General features: G+C 49.6%; 1 protein-coding gene across 1 annotated transcript in view; it reads right to left on the minus strand.

Annotated features, from left to right (window-relative positions):
* Nucleotides 1–5,036, minus strand: part of LOC127052152 (uncharacterized) — a 495,251-nt gene extending 490,215 nt beyond the window's left edge. The window contains exon 1 of the mRNA XM_050955517.1: nt 4,548–5,036. The gene's annotated coding sequence lies outside the window, so the exon portion shown is untranslated. The remainder of the gene's footprint in view (nt 1–4,547) is intronic.
* Between the last annotated feature and the right edge of the window lie 964 nt (nt 5,037–6,000).

Below are 6,000 nucleotides of genomic sequence, written 5' to 3' on the forward strand. Positions count from 1 at the left end.
CTGGAGGCTAATAACAGCACTTTTGGTGGCCACACTTGATGAGCAGCGCTGCATCACCAGCGCTGCAATCGTTACACTCCAAGCAGACCAGGTGTACAGCCAGCGCTGCAGCCAGGGAGTTGCAGCGCTGGATGTGCCTTGCAGGTGTGGACAGTTACTAAGCTGCAGCGCTGTAAACCCACCACTGGCGCTACAACTCTCCAGTGTAGCCAAGCCCTTGGTCTTTATTTAAAAACATTTTAAATTTTGTAAAGAATCAAGTTACCCCTTAAGGGTTAAATGCTAAATCCCAAAGCCAAACAACACTAATTACCTGTGTCTTGCAAAAAGGTCTGTCAGTTTTGCAACTTTGAATTAAAGAGTCAAATGAATCTCACACCTAGAAAACAGGAGTTTTACAAACCAGATGTGTTGGTTTAGATTCTTAGAACTTTACATGTTTTCACAGACAAATAGATACATACATATTTTCTTTTCCTTAACATTCCTTTACACTGCTTTGTTTTTACATAGCTGTATATATATTTGGATTATTTACAGGCATTCTTCTGGAAAAGGGCCCATTTTCCCTTCAGAATGACTGCAAAGAAACCAAGAATTCTCTCTCTTTAACATGGTCCTTTTTAACATTTTCACAAAGTTTAACTGCTTAATTCTCTCCAGCCTCTGTAGAGTTAACTTTTCACTCTCTTTCCTTAAATCACTTGTTTATCTCCCAAAATGACACCTTTATCACCTCAGATTTCACCATTTTAAGTATTGTTCCAGGGGTTCATGCCTGCACTTACTGCTTTTCTTACTCCTGACACTATTCCCTTAGGGCTTTCAACCTGTTTTTCAGTTTCTTTGGATATGGCTACACTTACATTTGTGCAGCGCTGGGAGTTACAGCTGTGTTCGTACAGCTGTGTAGGGCCAGCGCTGCAGTGTGGCCACACTGACAGCTACCAGCGCTGCAGTGTGGCCACATTTGCAGCATTTGCAGCGCTGTTGGGAGTGGTGCATTGTGGGCAGCTATCCCACAGAGCACCTCGTCCCATTTTGGCGCTGTGGCTTGTGGGAAGGAGACGGAAGGGTGCGGGTCTTTCTGCTTCCTGTTCCATCGCCCCGTGGTGCTTTGCTACACATTCCAAGCAGTTTGGCGCAATTGTGAGTCTGCAGCACGATTTCTGTTACAAATGGAGCCCGAGCTGCTGAGAATCTTGCTGATGAATGTTGCCAGCACATCACGCATGGCAGTGGAGCTATTCCTTCAGCTCCAAAGTGACAGTGAGGAGTCAGACTACGATATTGATTCGCCTGACGTGCAAGACAATAAATTGCTTGTGGCAGTAACGGACGTGCTCAGCACCATGGAACGCCGCCTTTGGGCTTGGGAAACGAGCACTGAGAGGTGGGATCACATCGTCCTGCAAGCCTGGGATGACGAGCAGTGGCTGCAGAACTTTCGGATGAGAAAAGCCACTTTCATGGGACTGTGTGCTGAGCTCGCCCCTACCCTGCGGCGCAGGGACACGAGATTGAGAGCTGCCCTGCCAGTGGAGAAGCGGGTGGCTATTGCAATCTGGAAGCTGGCAACTCCAGACAGCTACCGATTGGTGCCGAATCAGTTTGGAGTGGGAAAGTCGACCATTGGAATAGTGCTGATGCAAGTTTGCACGGCCATTAATCACACCCTGCTAAGAAGAACCGTGACTCTGGGGAACGTGCAGGACATTGTGGATGGCTTTGCACAAATGGGTTTCCCTAACTGTGGAGGGGCAATAGATAGGATGCATATTCCTATTCTGGCACCACCCACCTGGCATCAGAGTACATTAATCGCAAGGGGTATTTCTCTGTGGTTCTCCAAGAGCTTGTGGATAACCGTGGGCATTTCATTGACATTTACTCAGGATGGCCTGGAAAGGTGCATGATGCACGCATCTTTCGGAACAGTGCCCTGTTCAGGAAGCTGATGGCCGGGACTTTTTTCCCAGACCGCAAGATCACAGCAGGGGACGTCGAAATGCCCATTGTGATCCTTGGAGACCCCGCTTACCCCTTAATGCCATGGCTCATGAAACTGTATACAGGGAAGCTTGACAGGAGCAAGGACCGGTTCAACTACAGGCTGAGCCGGTGCAGAATGACTGTGGAGTGTGCTTTTGGCCATTTAAAGGCGCGCTGGAGGTGTCTCTATGGGAAGCTAGATTTGGGGGAAAGCAGCATCTCCGCTGTTATATCCGCATGCTGTACCCTCCATAATATTTGTGAAGGGAAGGGTGAAAGATTCAGTGAAGAATGGGCCTCCGAGGTTCGACGCCTAGAGGCTGAATTTGCACAGCCAGAGAGCAGGGCTACTAGAGAGGCCCAGCAAAGGGCTTCAAGGATTAAGGATGCCTTAAGGGAGCAATTTGAGGCTGAAAGCCAACAGTAATATTTGGTGCCTTTGCTGTGCCCGTTTTTCCCTTGGGGTACAGTATTTATCACTTTCTTCAATAATAAAAAATGTTTTATAAGCCAAGAAATCATTTATTCAAAATACAGTACATAAAAGGGCAGGGGGGTAGGGTGGTGGACTGTACATTCAGAGGTACAAATATGTCCTGCTTGGATTGCTGTTCAATGCCTGCTGCACTTCAGGATTAATATGCTGCATCGTGATGGGGGTTGAGTGCATAGGGTAAGGGTTGCAGTTATCAGGGCTGGTTGGGGTACAGTATTTATCACTTTCTGCAATAATAAAAAATGTTTTTAAAGCCATGAAATCATTTATTCAAAATACAGTACATAAAAGGACAGGGTGGTGGACTGTACATTCAGAGGTTTGAATATGTCCTGCTTGGATTGCTGTTCAATGCCTGCTGAACTTCAGGATTAATATGCTGCATCGTGATGGGGGTTGAATGCATAGGGTAAGGGTTGTAGTTATCAGGGCTGGTAGGTGATCGTACAGGTGTTGGGGGCAGCTGGGGGTGGTAAGAACCAGGCTGCTGGAGAAAGGTGTTTTGTACAAATACTGGGGAACAAGGGAGAGAGCTTTGGGAGGGGTGGGGGTTACCACGGTACTGATCTGCCTGCATGGCTATGAGAGACTGCATACAGTCAGTTTGGCAAGACAGGAGGCTTATCAGCTGCTTTGTGCTTTTCTTGGTAGACAATTCCTTTCTCCTGCTCTGTGTTTGTCTCCTCTCATGCATTTTTTCTCTCCAGTCCTGCAGCCTTTTACTGTCTCTGGCGTACTGATTCATAACTGCTTTGATCAAATCTTCTTTTGATTTTCTAGGATTTTTCCTCAAGTTCTGTAACCATTGGGCAGGCGGTGATAGTGCTGGATTATTCAAGGTCACTTAAAAAAACATAAATAGAAACATTTAATACAGAGGCTACATTGTTTATTATCACAGTAAAGGAGTTTGTAGACTTTTTGTAGCATCATTCCCACATACCTAACATAGCACAGAGAGGCCACGGCAGCGAAGGCATAGGCATGTCTAGCGATGGGGTGAGTGTTTCTGCCGCGACTTCACCTGGGAAGGGGAACTGCCAGAGGGCTGGGGTTTCTGTGCATTGGGGAAAGCAGAGGGCAGGCAGTTGGGGAGCAGCAGTGGGAAAAGCAGAGCAGAGGGCAGACAGTTGGGGAGCAGCAGTGGGAAAAGCAGAGCAGAGGGCAGACAGTTGGGGAGCAGCAGTGGGGAAAGCAGAGGGCAGGCAGTTGGGGAGCAGCAGTGGGGAAAGCAGAGCAGAGAGCAGGCAGTTGGGGAGCAGCAGTGGGGAAAGCAGAGCAGAGGGCAGACAGTTGGGAAGCAGCAGTGGGGAAAGTAGAGGGCAGGCAGTTAGGGAGGAGCAGTGGGGAAAGCAGAGGGCAGGCAGTTGGGGAGCAGCAGTGGGGAAAGCAGAGCAGAGGGCAGGCAGTTGGGGAGCAGCAGTGGGGAAAGCAGAGCAGAGGGCAGGCAGTTGGGGAGCAGCAGTGGGGAAAGCAGAGGGCAGGCAGTTGGGGAGCAGCAGTGGGAAAAGCAGAGCAGAGGGCAGACAGTTGGGGAGCAGCAGTGGGAAAAGCAGAGCAGAGGGCAGACAGTTGGGGAGCAGCAGTGGGGAAAGCAGATTGCAGATAGTTGGGGACCTGCACTGAACAGTCATCCCTACATTTTCAACAGGATTTTCTACTGCCAGATATATCACTGCTGCGTGTTACCTGGCAAGAGAGGGAGGGTCTTCTACAGCAATGTGGATTCCGCCCTGGACCCTATGCAGTATGCCTGTGTGCATCAATGGTCCCCCCACCCCTCACGGCACAGTGGCGCGGACAAGTTAGCCTGACCGGGACAAGGACCACGGTGGCTCTCCCTATAAACTTGCGCAAGCACATTGCCCACGCTCTGGCTGCAACTTTTGAAGAGATTACTGAGGCCGATTACAGAGACGTGATAGACCAAATCAATGGGCTATTCCACATTTAGGCATGCATGCATGCAGCCATAACCCCCACCCTCCTCTCACAAAACATTGCCATCCTAGAAATAAAATCTGCTTACCTGGAACACCCTCCTCTACTTCCTCTTCACCAACAAGTTCCAGCTGCTGTGACTGGCTAGCCTCCTCCTGGCTTGAGAAGAGCTCCTGGCTGCATGCCTCCTGGGACTCCGGGGTGTCTCCCTCCACCCCAGTAGCCTCACTCTTGGCTTCCTCTACACCCTCCCCCACTTCTCCCTGCTCTGAACTCTCCATCGTGTTCCTTGGATTGGCAGTGGGGTCACACCCAAGTATGGCATCCAGCTCCTTGTAAAAACGGCAGGACATGGGGGCAGCTCCTGAGCGGCGATTTCCCTCACGGGCTTTGCAATAGGCACTCTGCAGCTCCTTTACTTGTACCCTGCACTGCAACGCGTCCCGTTCATGGCCCCTTAGCAGCAAGGACTTTGATATCTGGCCATAGGTATCATAATTTCTACAGCTGGAGCACAGCTGTGACTGCACAGCTTCCTCACCCCAAACACTGATGAGGTCCTACAGCTCGGAAGTGTTCCATGCTGGGGCTCGTTTGGGGCGTGGAGGCATGGTAGCTGATTGATTGATTGATTGATTGATTGCACTCCACACCTGGCTGAGCAAACAGGAAGGGGATTTTTAAAATTCCCGGGGCATTTAAAGGGCGGGTCACCTGAGCCCAGGGCAGTGGAGTGTGAAACGATGAGCAGAGTGGCTGAAAAGGTATGCTGGGATACCTCCTAATACCCTGGAGGCCAATAAAAGCGCTGTTGGTGTCCACACTTGATGACCAGCGCTGCATGACCAGCGCTGGAATCGCTACATCCGAGGCAGACTAGGTGTACAGCCAGCGCTGCAACCAGGGAGTTGCAGCGCTGTCTGTGCTTTGCAAGTGTGGGCACAGAGTGAGTTGCAGCGCTGTAACCCCATCACCGGCGCTGCAACTCTCCAGTGTAGCCATGGCCTTTATCTGTTGCTTGCCTGCTTGTCTGGACCTGATCCTGCTTTTTTCCAGTGAACCGTTTGTGAGTGATGTTGTGGTCACTTCACAATTTTGAAAGAAATGTTCAAGGAAAGGGACCAGGAAGGGTGGGGGCTAGTTGAGGAGCCCCCCGCCCCTTTGCTGAATTGGTAGTGGAACACTAAAGAATCAGTTTCTGAGGCAGACTACAAAGGGGAACAGAACAAGGGGCTTGTTGTCCTTTTTACAATGAGATGGGAGTATGAAGGGGTTTGGGATCAATCTGGGGTTTGGAGAACGGGGTAAAGGGGAATGCTCAGTTTGGTGGTGGGAGAGGAGGATTTTAATAAAGCTTTTAACTTATTTCAATATTTGAGAGAGGCGAGTTTTGATATTGTCCACCTATGATTTGCCTATTCCCACCACTGCATGAAACAATTAACCTCTCCTTTAGCCAATTTAGTTTTAAGTTGGCCAAGTTGTCCTTTAAGACGTCTACTTGGTCTTTGTTCCAAGATTTTAACAGTGGCCACTAAGTTTTGGGATCCCCCTGAGTTAGCCTAGACCAT

This window comes from Gopherus flavomarginatus, chromosome 5 (genome assembly GCF_025201925.1).
Source record: "Gopherus flavomarginatus isolate rGopFla2 chromosome 5, rGopFla2.mat.asm, whole genome shotgun sequence".
NCBI lineage: Eukaryota > Metazoa > Chordata > Testudines > Testudinidae > Gopherus > Gopherus flavomarginatus.